The sequence below is a fragment of the Lissotriton helveticus genome, chromosome 2_1 (assembly GCF_964261635.1).
Source record: "Lissotriton helveticus chromosome 2_1, aLisHel1.1, whole genome shotgun sequence".
Taxonomy (NCBI): domain Eukaryota; kingdom Metazoa; phylum Chordata; class Amphibia; order Caudata; family Salamandridae; genus Lissotriton; species Lissotriton helveticus.
This window is the reverse complement of record NC_136059.1, coordinates 134,660,870-134,682,421: the sequence shown is the minus strand read 5'-3', so window position 1 is coordinate 134,682,421 and position 21,552 is coordinate 134,660,870.

Here is a 21,552-nt window from a genome sequence, read left to right as displayed (position 1 = left end):
GTCAAGAGCATCAGCCGTGGTTTTTTTTAGAATAGGGAGCACTAGGCCTGCCTTCAGGCAGACCGGGATCTCACCTTGAAGAAGTGAGGCGTTGATGATTTTATTTTTGACCAGAATGGTGCTAGTGAAGCTATAATTTCTTTAAAGAAGTCAGGGGGGAGAGGGTCATTGAAGTGATTTGAGGGTTTATGGGTAGAGAGAATGTTGAGGATAGTAATGTCATTAAGGGGAGTGACATGGCTCCAAGAGGCATTGTTTTTGAGTGAGAGACCTAAGGGCGAAGGTAGGGGAGTGGCGACAGATGCATCAGGAGAGGACGAGAGGGTGAGTGCAGCAGACCTTAGGTCTGATTCGATTCTATTCATCTTTTCGAGGAAGAATTCAGCCACTGAATCGCAGTTTGGTTGCGGACGAGTGGTGTGCTGCGACTGGGTAGAGGTGTAGTTGAATTGTGATTTAATAAGCTCAAAAAGTCGTTTCGGGCGGTTTTTGTCTCGGTCGAGTCGGTGCTTGAAGAAATTGGCTTTCATCGATTTAATGAGTTTGTTGTATTTGCTTCTTTGGGATCTTAGAGTTTTAAGAAGATCCATGGAGGGAGAGGCTCTTCACTTGCGTTCAGCTAGTCTAAGACTACGTCTGTCCTCATTTAGTCTGTCATTGAACCACGGTTTGGAGTCTTTCATGGGAATTCTTTTTAGTTGAAGAGGGGCCGTATCATTCAGGGCAGATAGCATGATGTTGCTATAATGGTCTGTGAGGTCATGAACGTCAGTCATGTTAGAAGGCAGCGGAAGGGATAGATTGCATCGTTCTATGAGCTCATTCACGCTCGAGTTATGGAGGGGTCCTTTCCAGTGTTTAAGTTAAGTGGTTGAGCAGAATTGCGGATCCAGCTTTCAGGTATCAGGAAGTTGATAACATGATGGTCAGACCAATCACAGGGGAGAATGGATTCAAGATGAATGGAGTTGGGGTTGGAGATGATGAGATTCAGTGTCAAACCTAAGTTGTGAGTGGGGCTGTCACAGAATTGAGTGAGAGATAGGTCGGTAATTAAGTTTTTGAGAGTAGTAGCAACCTGATCGTGAGGGTTGTTCCAGTGGAGATTGAAATCACCTAGGAAGATCTGGGGGAGTGACACCCCAGGTTGGAGGAGATGGTTTCCATAACTTGTTCGATTAGAAGGAGGTTATCACCTGGGGGATGGTAGAAGATGTGAAGGCTGCATAAGGGTTTGTGAATGCTGTTGATGTCTATGGAAATGTATTCACAGGAGAAGAGATTAGCTGAGGGGGACTGTTTTGCTGTTAGAGAGTTGCAGAAGATACAAGAAATGCCACCACCTAATTTCTTAACTCGGTCGAGTCTGATAATGTTGTGACTAGGAGGGACTAAGTGGGGATCTGCAGGAGGTTATTGAAGTTTATGGAATTAGCATTGAGTCTGGTCGCTCTATGGGGGTTAGGGGTGATGGTTCGGATGGGATCCGCAATATCATGGATAGGGAGAGTTGAGTTAAGTCTAGTCAGTGGGCTGTAAGAGAGCATATAGCATGGCTAGGGATGTTCGAAGGAGGAGAGGAGTACTCAAGGAGGAGGGCGGGAATATCAGAGTCTGGATAAGGATTTAAGACTCTGGCGGGTCTAGACGGTGCGTTAGGGTACGGAATGGAGTTCGAATTTTGGGTAGTGGGACTTGGGGGGATCAAATGTGGGATCTCCAATGTTTGCAAGGAAGAAGAGAGATGGGGGATCTCTAGTGTGGGCAAGTTGGGAGAGAGATCAAGGTCTAGCTCTTCGGTGGTCGTAATGCGTTTAAGTATGGCAGTTTTGAGAGTACGCATTTCAAGGTTGATTGCCCTGAGTTTAGAGGCAGGATCAGAGTGTGGATTATGAGTAGCGTGGAGGGGAGGAGGAGGTATGGTCAATGGACAGGGCGGGGGAGATCAGGGTCAGTGTGTGGGAGGGGTGGGGGAAGCCCCATAATGTAGAGATACCAATCTGAGGTAGTGGTGCGCGAGGCGATTGGGTGATGTGGGGGAGGACGGGGAAAGGGGGGTTGATAGGATTCTGGGTGGAGGGTGGGCAGGTTTGCTGTCTAGTGAGGGAGTGAAGTAGGCATGGGCTAGTTGGAGAGGGTGTGGACTGTGTGGTGGGTTTGGAGGCAGTTTTGTCGAGGAGGTTGGGTCGAGGGCGAGCAAGTGCACCGTGACTATAGGATAAGGTCTGGTCAAGTCGTGGCACGATGGGTGCAATAGGGGAACCTGTTGTTGCAGGTGCTAAGGTCAAGAGGTAGTTGATCAGGGAAGGTGAGGTTAGACTATGGTTCGATAAAGAGGGATCAGGGATCTCTTGAGATGGGGTATGGGAAGGATCATATATAGATTGAGAAGGGGAGTAGCAAGCGACCAGGGATCTTTGAAAGAGAGCAAACCTGTTCTCAAAGATGTCCATGCTGTGATCAGTGGCCTGGATAAGAATAGTTCCATTGTTGTAGATGGATATCGTGGCTTTTGCCCTAAAAGTGGGGGACTTTGTGAACAAAGTCCGTGTGGGAATGTTTTGGAAGACGTGATGTTGAGCAGAGCGTGGAACGTGGATCTCCACTGAGCTCTTCTTTTAGTGTACAAAATCAGGTCACTAGTAATAGTACCTTTCTTTGGGCAGGTAGGGATCAGAGATAAGGGTTTCTGGATTGGCTTTGAGGAGTCTGGGTTTCAGAGTTTTGGTAGCATTTTTGGTGAGGCCGTCAGGATAGTTAATTGTGTAGCTGTTAGATCCTGACTTTTCGAGTGTAGGGCCCATGCTGCGATGTGAAAGGGTGGTCATGGAGGAGAGAGCATAGTATACGTGGATAGGCAGTGAGAAGGAGAGCGCAGGAGATAGTAAACGTGGTACAGCAATGAGTTAGGAGTGCGCAGGAAACATGTTCAGCAAAGGATTGAGGCTCTTATCACCTCGCTCACTAAGTAGGATATATGACAGGTCAGGAGATAGCATTAATCTGAACACCTGCAGGAGTATACAGTGAGTATCCTGTTAACGATAGCACCCTTTTGTATATATATGCAGCTGATGGGAGAAAAACTACAGTTTAAATCAATTTCAAAAACCTTGAGTTACTGCAAAATAAAGTCAATGTACAGCAGCAGATGCTTAGAAAAAACAACAGATTAAATCAGTTTCAAAAGCCCTGAGTTTCTGCAAAATAAAGTCAATGCACAGCAGCAGATGGGCAGAGGGTTGGGGCTGTTAAACGATGGTGGCAGTATTCCATGTGCATAGGAGGGGGACACCAGGTTAGCAGAAGGGAGCAGTTCCCAGATGGATACCCCTGAGTCGGTAGCCGTTACAAGATGGCTGCCAGTTGAGAGTGGAAGCAACTTAAATTCGAATTTGCCTGTGAGAAAGTGGCTGAGGTAAATTTCCAAAGACAAAGTCAGGAGATGTGGTGTCTAGCACGATATGTGCCTGTCTAGCATGATATGTGCTGTGATTGAGCGATTGAAACAAAACAAAACAAAATCACATGATGTTGGTCCGAGATTTCCCATTGCCAAAGCCAGAGCCAGTACAAACCATCTGCAAGCAATGCGGGGAGCTGATCAGGTGATGAGAGCATCTCACAGAATCCGGCCCGGGTGTGTTGCAAAGCAAGCGAAGAAATTAATTATCACGGAGGCAGTTTGTTAAAAAGAAAACCACGGATTTACACAGTGTGGAAACGAAACTAGCCCACGGCGAAACTGGGGCGACACTTGGCAGCTAGGAGGCTCCTAGATAAATTGCCAAGATTAATTGCAATAGGGATTCAAAGACTACTTCATCACATACGAAAAGGGCTAACTGTGAAGACTTAAGAGTCTTTTTTGGTCCTGATGAGAACCCCAAGAGTTTGAGGGTTTGAAATGCGTCGACCTTGTCCCAGGTCACACGACCTGAGGAATCATCACTGTTTCTTTGGTTTAGTTCACCATCACAAATCTGAAAATGACTTGAAATGTTTTATGACAATTGGTTTCATTTCTGAAGTGTAATTTTTGATTTCATTAGAGTGTACCTAGGGACTATTGTGTAGTGTGTATGAGAAGTTTGAAAGAGGTATGTATGTGGTGTAAGTCCAATTTGTTCAATTGTAAATGTATTGTATATTGTGTACATATTTGTATATTTAATTGGTAATTTGTCATATAAGGTTGTTTGCACAAATAAAAAATATTTCTTTCAAAAATTTACAAAAAAAGAAAAAATTCAAGTGACATCATTAAATGATGCAAATAATTAAGCAGGCGTTTATGTTTCAGTCGTAAGGATCACCAGAAAGTATTTGTTTCAAATAATTATCAGTCCTGGCACACATATTGTTCTTCAACAGGAGCAACAGGCATAATTATGCACGCATCGAGGGGCTCACTTTGGGTCCGTTGTGGCGTCAGATGGGGAATGCAGCTGAAAGAGCACGCTGAGTGGTGCCAGGCCGAGTGGAGAGGGTAACCAGATAGACGAGCACTACATGGCTGAGGTTATCGTGGACAAATAAAAGAACCTAAGAAGAGGTCCGTGGCAGAATGTCGGGATGTCCCCGCAGCTCGACCGGTAGAAGCGTCACGATGGGCGTTGAAGGTGAGCCCAGGGATTAAACCTCTGTCCGAGGCCCGCTGATGAAAGAGGCGATGTCAGGCGAAGGGGGTCCTTGCAGGGAACGGCGAACTGCAGCAGCCGCCAACTTCCAATACGGTGCTCAACGGATCCGAGAGGTGTTGCCAGATCGCACCTGTCCCAACCCAGCCCCGGTCACCTTGCAAGGGGAACCGGGTGAGGGAGGCGTTTCAATGTGCAAGCCGTTACCGTTGCCAGGCATTAGGGTGATCGGCTACTCCCTGGTTGCGACTTCACAGGGGACGTGGATTCCTTGATCACGTAGAGAGAGAACAGCCTCGGGAAGCCCTGTCGAGGAGACTTTCAATTACCGGTCAGAGTCCGCTGCAGAGAGGAGTCGGTTAGTGTCCTGCAAATCGAGTGTTCCAGAAATTCAGGCAAGGAGCATACAGCTAAGTTAATTAGTCGGTTTTGATGGCTCGATGGGCAGAGTTAAGCAGGGATTTACGCCAATGCCGATCCCTTAACTCAGGAGCCCGATGGGAGATATCCTTCACCGTCGGCCATCTTAGCACTCTCAGGAACGGAACACATGACAAAAAACACTCTCAGACTATTCTTCCTGTAAAGGTTTTGCAGCAGGTTGGTGCCTCGTGCAGTGGGGGGATCTCAGGGTTCCCTTAAAGGCCTGTCCATACCATCTCTAATCCCCTGGCTCCAGTCCCGAATCACCGACCCCCCATCCCCACCCGGGGGTATAAGGAACTGGAGACACTTGAAATGGGAGACCGCCCTAAGGTAAACAAGGGCCCTCCATAGCTACCACCAGGATAGCTTTCAATAAAATAAGGGTTGTCTTAAAGTATCATCAAAAAGGGTTGTTTTGACTGGTGCAAGGTGCCCACTAAAACTACTGGACAGCATATGCCAGGCCAACTTCTCACATCGCTTATACCAAGTATGTTATTATCGGACTCTGAAACTTGATTCCCCTGATTGTTGAAACTTGCATCCAGAGATTGATGCTTGCTATGGCCGTTTTTCTTTTTTCTTGCCTCTTACTTGTGGTTTCCTACATGGCATTACAGAGTGTTACTACAAGGTCAGTGACTGGTTAATGCATGTAACCTCATTGATTTACCTTGCACCCCTATCATGGGCTCATTTCATTATATTTATTATTATTTAATCATTTTATTTTTGGCCCTTATTATTGTGATCTGGACAATTGCAAATATTTAGTGACACGGGTGCATAGTGTTTTCACCTATTTATAACTCTGAGCCAGTTGAACTTACACGGGTATGCATGCTTGCACCTAATTATTGTTTGTTTTATTTAACTGGTAATGCACAAAGGACTAAGTAATGAGACTGATCCAGCACAGACCCAAAAAATTGATCAGAGATAATAATTCAATAATCACGTACTTTGGCCCATACTCATTCACCCAAATCACTGATGTGCTGGTGTTAAGTTTGTTAACTTTTAACTCAATTTTACTCTCACTATTCAGATTGAAACTTTAAACATTCTGTATACTTGTGTCTTCTGAACAAATAAAAATGGACTTTTCATCTACTTGTTTGATAGACCAAGTAGTTGAAGAGGTGATGGCAATAGAATTTCTAAAGAAAACATCTAATCAATAAACTGTCTAAAACAATCACAGACTCTCGGTGGAGTTTATTAATTTTATCTAGCAATAATAAATGCTCATATTGTTTTTTTCATCAATTCCAATACTGGAAACCTTGTGAGAGAGAGCAAAATATGATCATAACAATAACAGAAATATCATTTCAAATATACATTGCAAAGAGTGGACAGATGAAGAGACATCAGATTGAAGTAAAAGATATTGATTAAACAGTCAATTCGGAGGGGTAGATAAAGAGACAAGAAATATGACTGCAAAAATAATTTCTGCAATGCTGAATTAGATTAAATACAACCCCAATGGGTCTGTAAGGGGAAACCTACCACCCAAGTCTAGGTAGCAGTAGAGGACCCCTGGTCCACGAGTCAGGTATCAAGGACTCTGGAATCAGGACAGGGAAAGGATAGGAACAGCCAGGCCTCTCTGCAAGCCGACGATCAGCGGTTCATCGCTCACTCGACATCTTCAGCCTATGCAACCTGCAGCAGCTAGACCACACCCCTAAAGCACGTATTGTTATACTCTAAAATTACATTTCCGTCCCACAATAGTTGCTAAGTTCATATTATTAAGCTAAGGGATTGGTTGAGTCCCACCGCGAGCCCTTACCGAAGTTGAATACTACATTTAGTGGTTAACCTGTCTTTTTAAAACATTCAAAGACTATTTTATGCCAATTTTAATATTTAATAGTGTAGGCTAGTGCATAAAGACTACTGATATGTGAGTGGTACTTCTTAAATACTAACAGAATACTAAGCACATACTTATTTGTAATCGCATAGTCTTCATTTACAATGCAGAACATTTAGTGAATACAAACAATTTGAATACTACTGGACTTTACCCAGATTACTATTAACATTCTATTCAAGCTGCATGCTGAATGGTAGATCAGTGCCTTATTTATTATACTATTTAATGCCTTATTTATTATACTATTGTGGTGTTTGTGTAGTCCCAGGCAAACAGGATGACTTTAGAAGCCATCCCGTAGTCTTTGAATGATCATCCAACTACATTAGAAGTCATTTTCCCTTCATCAGACATCATCAAGCTCTTAAAGTCATCAGCAGAGTTTAGAAACTTGAGCCCGATGATTATCCGATGATTATCTGATGATTTCACATAGTGTGACTGTTCCTGATGGAATATGACTTGTTATTTTGCATGCAATTAGTTTGCATGCCATTACTACGCGGTGTTTTCTTAGCAAAAAACTTTACTACGCATGTTTTTAGTTGCAGACCATTTCATTGAAAGTGTTAATGTATGCAAAGTAAAAACTTGCCTAGTAATAATGAAATCCAACACTACATACAAATACACTAAACTACATATCCCAAAGTTAAAAACACTACCTATACCCTCACAAATACACTACCCTACACTACTAAAACACCACTACACTACCCTACACACTAAATCACTACCCCCTGCACAACACTGTCCCTAGCCCCAGTCCTGCCCCTACTCCCTAACACTACCCTGTGCGACCTCTGATACTACAGTAAACCCTACAAAAGTACAGTACACTACACAAAGACTACAACACTACCCTAAAGCCTAAAACACTGCCCCAGCATGACCCTACCCCTACTCCCAGTCCTTCCCCTTCACTTAAACACTACCCTGCACTACCCCCTGACACTACCCTAAACCAGAAAACATTACCCCACACTACACAAACAATATGACACTACCCCTAATCCTAAAATACTACCCCAGCATGAACATGCCCCTATCCCCAGTCTGTCCCCTACACTGAAACACTAGCCTGCACAACCCCCAACTCTACCCTAAACCCTAAAACACTACCCTACACTACACAAAGACTACTACACTACCCTAAACCCTAAAACACTACCCCCAGCACAACCCTACCCCTACTCCCAGTCTGTCCCCTTCACTTAAACACTACCCTGCACAACCCCCTGACACTACCCTAAACCCTAAAACAGTACCCTACACTACACAAACACTACTACACTACCTTTAATCCAAAAAAACTACCCCAGCACGGACATGCTCCTACCCCCAGTCCATCCCCTACACTGAAACACTACCCTGCATACCTCCGACACTACCCTGAACCTTAAAACACTACCCTACACTACACAGAAACTACAGCACTACTCTGAACCCTAAAACACTACTCTACGCACAACCCTTCCCCTACTCCCAGTCCTGCCCCTACATGCAAACACTTCCCTACGTGACTCCCTGACACTACCCTAAACCCTAAAATACTATCCTACACTAAACAAACACTACTACAGTACCCTTAACCCTAAAACGAAATCCCAAGAACGATCCTGCCCCTACCCCGCAATCTGCTCCCTACACTTAAACACTACCCTTCACGACCCCCCAGACACCACCCTACACTACACAAACACCACAACACTACACTAATCCCTAAAACACTAACACCTGCACGATCCTACCCCATCCCCCAATACTGTATCTACACACAAACACTACCCTGCACAAACCACAACACTACCCTTAAACTAAAAACACAACTACCCTTAAACTAAAAACTAAAAACACTACTGCCCTTAAACTAAAAACACAGCTCCCAGCATTTGAATATGTGCCGCTTTTAAACTGTGCTGCATTTCTTTGCAATTTTGCTTTTAAATATACCCTTTATTTAGTTTTTTCTTCCTTGTGTTTTTAACACTGTGTGGGAATTTACCTGGCGGGACCCTTTTAATTCGTTTATACTCCTTGTTTAACACTGTGTGGGGATTTACCAGGGAGGACACTTTTAATTCATTTTTATTCCTTGTGTTTTTAACACTGCGTGGGAATTTACTGGGGGGATTGCTTTGTGAAGCTCTCGGCTTCTACCTTGCGCTTCCGTCAGCCCTCACTTACTGGTGGTGCCACTTAGAGCCGCCATTTTTGTTAGTGCGTGCTCTAGTGGTTGTGGAGGGCTGAGGCTTTAAAATGTGCGCTCCGCGAGTGCACCACTGGAGCGCCGAAGGCGCGCCTAAGGCAAGCTCGTCTGTGCCCGTCAGCGTCCCGGAAGCGCCAGCCCCAGCTACTATGCCGAGGATGCTAGTTTGTGCTCAGTTAAACCCACTCCGTATAGTTGTAAGGAACTGTTAGCCCTCAACGTTTCCTGCAGCTACTGTATGAGATGGGACATTGCTTTAAACAGCTCCTATTTGTGTATGAACTGAGGGCTTACTTTATTCCTGTCCCCAATTCCCTCTGTGCAACAATATGGGGATGTAAGGCATTGACAACTATTAAGGCAGCACTTATCAATGCTCGTTCGAGGCCTAAACATTGACAGGACATCTTTGAACTGCTTACTGATGCATCCTTAAATATACTCTTTCTGAAGATTGGCTCACGCAGTCCTCCGGTCCAGTCATTGAATTGGCCATCCCCACCGGCTTCAAAATTCTCAGTGCGGATTGGAAAAATGGGCGGGGGGAGATGTGGCAGTTGCGGTCAAAGAGGAATGGGAGAGTTTTTTCTCTAAACTTATCGACTCTCCGGAAGTGGAAGCTCTGGACTTTTGTATACACATTTCCCCCCACTATTGTTTGGGCGGGATTGTGCTGTACCGCCCTCCTGGTACGTCAGGCCCTTTCCCATAGTTGTTGGACTCCTGCATTTTACCTAGAGCTCTCCGTTACTCCCATTTTTGGCTCCTCTGGGATTTTAATATCCACATGGACAACCCTGATAGGACGGATGCACGCAATTTTTTAGCCTCGTTGCAATATGTGGAACTTGTTCAATACGTCTCCTCTCCAACTCATAGTGGTGGTCATACGCTTTACGTTGTCCAGCCTGCCTCTGTTGGTGAATCCTTTGTTGCCCGTCACCTGGTCAGACCACTATTAATTTCCTCCTCCTAGAACATTGCCAAAGGTCCCTCCTCATCCAGGCCTCACTGTGCCGTTATCCACAGGGCCCCCCACAAGATTGATTCTGTAGCTCTGTGCACTGTGCTAGCCTATTGTCTACCGCATCTTCCGGAGGATTTGGACCTGGGTTTGGGGCAGGTCAATAATTGGATGAAGAAGGTGGTTTGTGATCTTTCACCTCAGATCCGTCCTCGATGCCCTAATATGGCACTGTCCAAACCCTGGTTCACGCCTTTGCTTAAATCCCAGAAACAGCAGTGCAAAAGGCTGGAAAGAAGATGGTGGCAGAAATACAATCCATTTGATAAGATGGAATTAAAAGAAGCTCAAAAAATGTACTATGTGGCGATCACTGCAGCGAAACGCTGTTATTATTCTGACTGTATCACCATGTCAGGCAATAATGCCAAGGCACTATTTAACATCGTAAAAAGTTATGTTTCTCCTAAAGCTTTGAACAATGCACATACTCCCTCCTCTATCTGGTGGGAAGAGCTTTCTGACTTTTTTATGACTAAAGTCAGATCACTTCAACTGCTCTTTGATACTCCAGCAGCAGCTCAACGTTTCCTGCAGCTACTGTATGAGATGGGACATTTCTTTAAACAGCTCCTATTTGTGTATGAACTGAGGGCTTACTTTATTCCTGTCCCCAATTCCCTCTGCGCAACAATATGGGGCTGTAAGGCATTGACAACTATTAAGGCAGCACTTATCAATGCTCGTTCGAGGCCTAAACATTGACAGGACATCTTTGAACTGCTTACTGATGCATCCTTAAATATACTCTTTCTGAAGATTGGCTCACGCAGTCCTCCGGTCCAGTCATTGAATTGGCCATCCCCACCGGCTTCAAAATTCTCAGTGCGGATTGGAAAAATGGGCGGGGGGAGATGTGGCAGTTGCGGTCAAAGAGGAATGGGAGAGTTTTTTCTCTAAACTTATCGACTCTCCGGAAGTGGAAGCTCTGGACTTTTGTATACACATTTCCCCCCACTATTGTTTGGGCGGGATTGTGCTGTACCGCCCTCCTGGTACGTCAGGCCCTTTCCCATAGTTGTTGGACTCCTGCATTTTACCTAGAGCTCTCCGTTACTCCCATTTTTGGCTCCTCTGGGATTTTAATATCCACATGGACAACCCTGATAGGACGGATGCACGCAATTTTTTAGCCTCGTTGCAATATGCTGAACTTGTTCAATACGTCTCCTCTCCAACTCATAGTGGTGGTCATACGCTTTACGTTGTCCAGCCTGCCTCTGTTGGTGAATCCTTTGTTGCCCGTCACCTGGTCAGACCACTATTAATTTCCTCCTCCTAGAACATTGCCAAAGGTCCCTCCTCATCCAGGCCTCACTGTGCCGTTATCCACAGGGCCCCCCACAAGATTGATTCTGTAGCTCTGTGCACTGTGCTAGCCTATTGTCTACCGCATCTTCCGGAGGATTTGGACCTGGGTTTGGGGCAGGTCAATAATTGGATGAAGAAGGTGGTTTGTGATCTTTCACCTCAGATCCGTCCTCGATGCCCTAATATGGCACTGTCCAAACCCTGGTTCACGCCTTTGCTTAAATCCCAGAAACAGCAGTGCAAAAGGCTGGAAAGAAGATGGTGGCAGAAATACAATCCATTTGATAAGATGGAATTAAAAGAAGCTCAAAAAATGTACTATGTGGCGATCACTGCAGCGAAACGCTGTTATTATTCTGACTGTATCACCATGTCAGGCAATAATGCCAAGGCACTATTTAACATCGTAAAAAGTTATGTTTCTCCTAAAGCTTTGAACAATGCACATACTCCCTCCTCTATCTGGTGGGAAGAGCTTTCTGACTTTTTTATGACTAAAGTCAGATAACTTCAACTGCTCTTTGATACTCCAGCAGCAGCTCAACGTTTCCTGCAGCTACTGTATGAGATGGGACATTTCTTTAAACAGCTCCTATTTGTGTATGAACTGAGGGCTTACTTTATTCCTGTCCCCAATTCCCTCTGCGCAACAATATGGGGCTGTAAGGCATTGACAACTATTAAGGCAGCACTTATCAATGCTCGTTCAATGCCTAAACATTGACAGGACATCTTTGAACTGCTTACTGATGCATCCTTAAATATACTCTTTCTGAAGATTGGCTCACGCAGGCCTCCGGTCCAGTCATTGAATTGCCCATTCCCACCGGCTTCAAAATTGCCCGTGCGGATTGGAAAAATGGGCGTGGGGAGGTGTGGCAGTTGTGGTGAAAGAGGAATGGGAATGTCTTTTCTCTGAACTTATGGACTCTCTGGAAGTGGAAGCTCTGGACTTTTGTATAAAAATTTTCCCCCACTATTGTTTGGGCGGGATTGTGCTGTACCGCCCTCCTGGTACGTCAGGCCCTTTCCCTAAGTTGTTGGACTCCGGCATAGCTCTCTGTTACTCCCATTTTTTGCTCCTCGGGGATTTTAATATCCACATGGACAATTCTGATGGTACGGATACACGCAACTTTTTAGCCTCGCTGCAGTATGCTGAACTTGTTCAATACGTCTCCTCTCCAACTCATAGTGGTGGTCATACGCTTTACGTTGTCCAGCCTGCCTCTGTTGGTGAATCCTCCATTGCCCGTCACCTTGTCGGACCACTATTAATTTCCTTCTCCTAGAACATTGCCAAAGGTCCCTCCTCATCCAGGCCTCACTGTGCTGCTATCCACAGGGCCCCCCACAAGATTGATTCTGTAGCTCTGTGCACCGCGCTAGCTGATTGTCTACCGCATCTTCCGGAGGATTTGGACCTGGCTTTGGGGCAGTTCAATAATTGAATCAAGAAGGTGGTTTGTGATCTTTCACCTCAGATCCGTCCTCGATGCCCTAATATGCCACTGTCCAAACCCTGGTTCACGCCTTTGCTTAAATCCCAGAAACAGCAGCGCAAAAGCCTGGAAAGAAGATGGTGGCAGAAATACAATCCATCCGATAAGATGGAATTTAAAAAAGCCCCAAAAATGTATTATGCGGCGATCACTGCAGTGAAACGCTGTTATTATTCTGACCGTATCACCTTGTCAGGCAATAATGCCTAGGCACTATTTAACATCGTAAAAAGTTATGTTTCTCCTAAAGCTTTGAACAATGCACATACTCCCTCCTCTATCTGGTGCGAAGAGCTTTCTGACTTTTTTATTACTAAAGTCAGATCACTTCAACTGCTCTTTGATACTCCAGCAGCCCAGACTATGCAGTACCTTGCAAATTTTTATTCCGATTGTGATATTGAAACTACTTTCTCCACCTTTTCTAGGATATCCCTCTAAGAGTCCCTAGCTGCCTTGACTTCTTTAAAGTCTGGTTCACCGCTTGATCCATGTCCCGCAATAATCATGGCTCGCACAGCTCGAGTCATTAATCCTCTGGTGAACCAGCTGATTAACACATCTTTAGAGTCGGCTTCAGTCCCGCCCGCATGGAAGCAAGCCATGCTGGTCCCCTTCATAAAAAACCCGATGCTAGATCCCCAAATTCCCTCCAGCTACGGGCCTATCTCTTTGCTGCCGTGCGTGGCCAAAGTCTGTGAGAAACTTGTGAACAAACAACTCACTTCCTATATTAAACAACATGGCTTGTTGCATCCTTCTCAATCGGGCTTCCGTGCCTCTTATAGCATGAAGTCTGCCTTGGTGGAAATTTGAGAGGCGATACGGGAGTCGCTACGTGCTGGGGCATGGTAGTTATGGTCCTGTTGGACCTATCTGCCTCTTTGATACTGTCCCCCACACTCTACTCCTGGCCCGATTGCAGAGAGTTGGTATCATCGGGGCCACATGGGAATGGCTAAAGTCATTCCTTGATGGTAGAACCCAGCAAGTGTGGATCCCCCTTTTACATCAACCACCCAAGTTGTTCAAACAGGGGTCCCTCAAGGATCCACTGGGTCCGTTGCTGTTTAATCTTTATATGACCCCTTTTATCTAGCTAGCTGAGGGCCTCGGTGCTAAAGTAGTAGCATACGCTGAAGATACCCAGCTTTTGTTCACTTGGAAAAAGCACAAGTCTAGTACTATCACGTTAGAACCTGTCTGTCCACGGTGTTCAACTGGTTTACTGCAGCCCAGCTGAGATACTGTTTTTTGGGGACTTCTCCTCTCTGTCTTTTCAAGACTGTTGGCCTGCAGATGCCCCGTGTCCATCCCCTTCGGGTCTCCCTGTAAAGAACTTTGGAATCTGGTTTGATGAAAAACTTAGTTTCAGTAATCAAATTAGCAAACTGACAGGTATATGTTTCGGCATTTTGAAGATGCTTAGAAAATGTCTGCCCCTGTTGCCTCTCTCCACCAAAGAAACAGTAATTAGGGCCTTGGTCGCCTCCAGTCTTGTTTTTGCTAATGCTTTATATGTGGGTCTCCCTGGCTACCTAATGGATAAATTGCAAGTGGTGCAGAATGCTATTTTTCAGTTGCTGCTGGACCTTCCCAAACATACTAGCGTTAGGCAACATCTCCCTGATTTGCACTGGGTTCCGTTAAAAGCTAGGGTCTTGTTTAAGGCTTTAGTGATGGCCCATGCAGCACTTTATGAATACGGCCCAATGTATCTGAGGAAACACTTTCCGTTTTATGTCCCGGGCAGACATCTGCGTTCCTCAAACTCGTGTCTGGCTGTTGTACCCAAAATTCATTTGAAAAGAAAAGGTGTCAGCTCACTATCTTATCTGGTGGTTAGGTCATGGACCTCCCTCTCCCCGGAGCTCCGTAGTCTTCAAAACCCCTCTCAGTTCAGGAAAAAACTTAAAACTTTCCTATTTAATTAAGCTTGGTCTTCCTCCCTTTTCTCTGTTTCCTTTTGCTGGGTCACGCCGGGACACTCTTATGCGTAGCCATGCACGTTACAAATCACCAGTAACATAACATAACTCCTCAAACACAAACCCTATTACATTAAACAGTCCCTCTTCCGTTATCTCCTCGTGGGTGCCCGGAGTCGTCATTGATGCCTCCTTGGAGCCATCATCGCTGCCTCCTCGACTCCCATATTACTCTGCATACTTTGTAACAGCACATGCAAAGTAATAACATGTGTACTAGAGGCTACACGTTATTACAGCGCATACATTGTAAAGCATGCGTAGTAATGGTACACGGTGTAATGGATGTTTCCCTTCCGGATGATTTGAGGATGACTTAAAACTGAGTACCTGATTAATTCACATGATCTATTGCTGCTAATCATTTTAGTATTATTTCGAAATTACTGTTGGATTGCTTGACTAGCACCATAGTTTTCTAATTAAAAAGAATTGTTCATGGTATTTTGAGGATGATTTGTTGATTGCTTCAGGAACATGTCCAACATTTTATTTTTATTTTTTTTTAGAAACCTTTGGGAAAGTGTAGTAAATTGAAAATCAAAAGTAGAGGATGTGTCCTAAAGGCTAGACCGGTTGACCTTAGAGCTGGGTATCTCGTTCGAGCCTCAGCAGAGACGCTCAACATGATGTGATTCTGGGCAAATCACTTAATCTCCCAAAAAATTGAATGTGTCCGTCTGTATTGCACATGGTGCTCAAGTGCTCTAATTCATTGGGGTCTAGTTCGCCCTATATATATATATATATATATATATATCCTCCAAAACGGTTCCTTCTCGGGAGTTTCAGCAGCGCTCTCACATGTGCGGTATCCTGCGGAAGAACCCAGCCGCTTACTATTTCACCAACTATTCCCCCGAAGGGGAAAACAACGGGTCGCACAACCAGTTCGGATTTAAACAGCAATCCTTTTTATTTTCTCAAATCACAGGGCAACTAGCGCATTGATCTACGCGTTTCGGTGTCTCTCCACCTTGCTCACGATCACCGGGTTTGCCCCACCCTCAAACATTTAAACACATTTTTTTCAAAATTTTGGCATTTCCTGTCACATGTCATGCTAAGGATTCTGGTCCTTGTAGTTTTCCTGATTGTTTAAGACAAAAATAATAATACTTAAATTGTGCACAATGTATATTTACAAAACTCGAGTCTGTTAATAAGTGTTTATAGCGAGAACCCATTGTGCCTTCCAATAGGCTAATAACTCCATATTTATGCCTTCCAATAGGCAGATATCATCGCAATTTTTTTTATTCCAGTGTTCCCATAGTTCACAGTATATTGAAAAGTTTATAGGTGCACATGCAATTCCTCAGATTGATTCAACCCATTCGGGTGCAGGCTCCTCAGGTTAATAATGAATCTTGATTCTGCTCGCCTTAGTTTTTTTGCTCGATCACCTCCCCGCTCACCTTTAGGGATAGTCTGAATGCCATAAAATTTCAATTTTAGCCAGTCCCCCTGATGTGATTGTTCCATATGCTTGGCTATGGCATTTGAGCGGTCCTTATGGATTGTTGCACGCATATGTTGTAATATGCGATTCTTTAGTTCCCCTGTTGTGCTCCCCACATATTTCATAGGGCATGGGCATTCCACCACGTATACAGTAAATGGTGTTTTGCACGTGATGCATTGTTTGATTTGCCATTTCTTTTTATTCGCCAACGTGATCTCTTTAGTTTGTTTTGCAATCTGGCACATTTTGCAACCGTGACATTTCACGAATCCTTTGGTTTTCAGCCAATCGTCCTGTCGTTTCCTCTGAAAGTGGCTGTGTATTAGATGATCTTTTAGGTTTTTTGCACGCCTATATGTTATGATTGGGTGCGTTCCCATAAGTTCTTTTGCCGTGTTGTCCATTTGTAAGAGTTTCCAGTTTTTTCGGAGGATTTTAGAAATTCTGTCACTTTCTTGGGAGTAGTCCATTATTAAACGGATTTTATCCGTTTCTGTGTCATCCTCTTTATTTTTCCTTTTGAGACACTCCTCTCTTGTTTTCATATTGGTCTTTATTAAGCTGTTTCTGACAGTTTGTGCTGGGTATTTCCTTTTTATGAATCTTTCCCTGGTCTTTTCACTGTTTTTGTTCCACTCTTCTTGTTCACTACATATCCGACGGACTCTCAAAAATTCACCGTACGGTATGCTGTTAAGTAGTGTTTTTTGGTGGAAGCTGGTGGCTTCAAGTGTGGCATTGGTTGAAGTTAGCTTGCGGTGGAGAGTTGTGTGTATCTGTTGGTTCTTGATATAAATTTCCGTATCCAGGAATACAATTCTTTCCTTACTCATGTTGTAAGTGAATTTTAGATTTTTCACGCTGCTGTTCATTATTCGAAAATATTCCTGGAATTCTGCTTCAGTTCCGTCCCAGATAATCAACAGATCGTCGATAAATCTCTTCCAACTTATGACTTTGTTCACTGATGTTTCATTAATTGAGTTCCACGCTATCTCCTGCTCCCACCAACCCATCGTAAGACATGCATATGATGGGCTGAAGGAAAATCCCATAGCTGTCCCAGTTCGTTGTTTGAAGATTTCTCCTCCGAATGTGAAGATATTTTGTTCCAAACAAATTGTAATCATTTCCAGTAGCATCTGGTTGTGGCTACTGAACTCTAAATTTCTCTCCCTCAAGAAAAAATTGCATGCTCTTACTCCCATTTCATTATCAATGTTGGTGTATAAACCTATCACGTCCATTGAAATCAACCAGTAGGAGTCTTGCCACGGTGTGTCAACTAAAGTTCTTAGTAGATCGCTCGTGTCCTGAATGTAGGAGTTTAGTTTAGATACAAAAGGCTTTAGGAAGTGATCGATATATTCCGCCATTGGTTCCAACAATGAGCCTTTAGCGGAAATTATTGGTCTTCCCGGGTTTTTTTTTTGATCCTTATGAATTTTAGGCAAGAAGTAAATGGTTGCCAATATTGGGTAAGTTACAGTAAGAAATTTTTGTTCCATGTCGTCAATTAATCCATTTGATTTCCATATAGTTAGTTTGTCATCAATTTTGTTCTTTATTTCCATGGTTGGATTGTTTTTCAATTTCTCATAATGCAAATGATTTTTTAGTTGTCTGTTAGCTTCCATTGCATAAGCATTGCGATCCAAAATTATCACATTGCCGCCTTTGTCGGCAATCTTTATTTCTATTTTGTCATCCTCCGATAGATTTTTTAGTGCCAGTCTTTCCTCTTTGGTTAGGTTGTCTTGGCCATAATTTGGTTTCAATTTATACAGGTCCTGTATAACTGCGTCTTGGAACAGATCCACTTTATTTCCAGGGGTCAATTGCGGGTAGAACTTTGATTTAGGTTTTTTCCCACTCAGACCTGCTCCACATTGTGTTACAGCCTGTGAAACGGTCAGTTCTTGCATTGGATCCTGAGTTATGTTCATTAGCGTCAGAAAGCCTTCTGCATCTGTAAGTTGTAAATTTCCCTCAGTTGTTGCTGGTTTGGGAATGTTTTGCTCTTTCAATGTTTTTTCTCTGAAAGCTTTTGCTAGCTTGATTTTCCTGATGTACAGGTATAGGTCAATTCTCACCTGCGCCAAGTTCATATGGCTCTTTGTCCCGATGTCGGGAAATCGAGTGACTGAGTTGCAAAACCGCAAAGACTATACTGTGATTAGCGGATAAAAGCACTACTACTAGCCACCCAGAGAGTACCGACCAGATTTGTGACATAACAGTAAATCCACAAACAGAATAATACGAATACAAGTACAAAAGGGCAAATTAACCAACGGCGCAAATATGGAAAAGCGTGAGGCAAAACGCTCTGTGAAGGTAACTGAATTGTTTGACAAAAGCAACCCAAGAGAGAAAACGGAACAGAAGAGGCAAAAGGAGCAAGTGGCGGAGCAGAGAGGACAGGAGTGGAGACACGAACTATGAGGCAGAAACGCAAATAATGGATGAATTACAAGTAATAAATTTATCAGAAAGACAACTTACAACAACGGAGACATCTTTGTTGAAAAGGGGAATAAACTTTTGTCCAAAGAGCCATATGAACTTGGCGCAGGTGAGAATTGACCTATACCTGTACATCAGGAAAATCAAGCTAGCAAAAGCTTTCAGAGAAAAAACATTGAAAGAGCAAAACATTCCCAAACCAGCAACAACTGAGGGAAATTTACAACTTACAGATGCAGAAGGCTTTCTGACGCTAATGAACATAACTCAGGATCCAATGCAAGAACTGACCGTTTCACAGGCTGTAACACAATGTGGAGCAGGTCTGAGTGGGAAAAAACCTAAATCAAAGTTCTACCCGCAATTGACCCCTGGAAATAAAGTGGATCTGTTCCAAGACGCAGTTATACAGGACCTGTATAAATTGAAACCAAATTATGGCCAAGACAACCTAACCAAAGAGGAAAGACTGGCACTAAAAAATCTATCGGAGGATGACAAAATAGAAATAAAGATTGCCGACAAAGGCGGCAATGTGATAATTTTGGATCGCAATGCTTATGCAATGGAAGCTAACAGACAACTAAAAAATCATTTGCATTATGAGAAATTGAAAAACAATCCAACCATGGAAATAAAGAACAAAATTGATGACAAACTAACTATATGGAAATCAAATGGATTAATTGACGACATGGAACAAAAATTTCTTACTGTAACTTACCCAATATTGGCAACCATTTACTTCTTGCCTAAAATTCATAAGGATAAAAAAAAACCCCGGGAAGACCAATAATTTCCGCTAAAGGCTCATTGTTGGAACCAATGGCGGAATATATCGATCACTTCCTAAAGCCTTTTGTATCTAAACTAAACTCCTACATTCAGGACACGAGCGATCTACTAAGAACTTTAGTTGACACACCGTGGCAAGACTCCTACTGGTTGATTTCAATGGACGTGATAGGTTTATACACCAACATTGATAATGAAATGGGAGTAAGAGCATGCAATTTTTTCTTGAGGGAGAGAAATTTAGAGTTCAGTAGCCACAACCAGATGCTACTGGAAATGATTACAATTTGTTTGGAACAAAATATCTTCACATTCGGAGGAGAAATCTTCAAACAACGAAGTGGGACAGCTATGGGATTTTCCTTCAGCCCATCATATGCATGTCTTACGATGGGTTGGTGGGAGCAGGAGATAGCGTGGAACTCAATTAATGAAACATCAGTGAACAAAGTCGTAAGTTGGAAGAGATTTATCGACGATCTGTTGATTATCTGGGACGGAACTGAAGCAGAATTCCAGGAATATTTTCGAATAATGAACAGCAGCGTGAAAAATCTAAAATTCACTTACAACATGAGTAAGGAAAGAATTGTATTCCTGGATACGAAATTTATATCAAGAACCAACAGATACACACAACTCTCCACCGCAAGCTAACTTCAACCAATGCCACACTTGAAGCCACCAGCTTCCACCAAAAAACACTACTTAACAGCATACCGTACGGTGAATTTTTGAGAGTCCGTCGGATATGTAGTGAACAAGAAGAGTGGAACAAAAACAGTGAAAAGACCAGGGAAAGATTCATAAAAAGGAAATACCCAGCACAAACTGTCAGAAACAGCTTAATAAAGACCAATATGAAAACAAGAGAGGAGTGTCTCAAAAGGAAAAATAAAGAGGATGACACAGAAACGGATAAAATCCGTTTAATAATGGACTACTCCCAAGAAAGTGACAGAATTTCTAAAATCCTCCGAAAAAACTGGAAACTCTTACAAATGGACAACACGGCAAAAGAACTTATGGGAACGCACCCAATCATAACATATATGCGTGCAAAAAACCTAAAAGATCATCTAATACACAGCCACTTTCAGAGGAAACGACAGGACGATTGGCTGAAAACCAAAGGATTCGTGAAATGTCACGGTTGCAAAATGTGCCAGATTGCAAAACAAACTAAAGAGATCACGTTGGCGAATAAAAAGAAATGGCAAATCAAACAATGCATCACGTGCAAAACACCATTTACTGTATACGTGGTGGAATGCCCATGCCCTATGAAATATATGGGGAGCACAACAGGGGAACTAAAGAATCGCATATTACAACATATGCGTGCAACAATCCATAAGGACCGCTCAAATGCCATAGCCAAGCATATGGAACAATCACATCAGGGGGACTGGCTAAAATTGAAATTTTATGGCATTCAGACTATCCCTAAAGGTGAGCGGGGAGGTGATCGAGCAAAAAAACTAAGGCGAGCAGAATCAAGATTCATTATTAACCTGAGGAGCCTGCACCCGAATGGGTTGAATCAATCTGAGGAATTGCATGTGCACCTATAAACTTTTCAATATACTGTGAACTATGGGAACACTGGAATAAAAAAAATTGCGATGATATCTGCCTATTAGAAGGCATAAATATGGAGTTATTAGCCTATTGGAAGGCACAATGGGTTCTCGCTATAAACACTTATTAACAGACTCGAGTTTTGTAAATATACATTGTGCACAATTTAAGTATTATTATTTTTGTCTTAAACAATCAGGAAAACTACAAGGACCAGAATCCTTAGCATGACATGTGACAGGAAATGCCAAAATTTT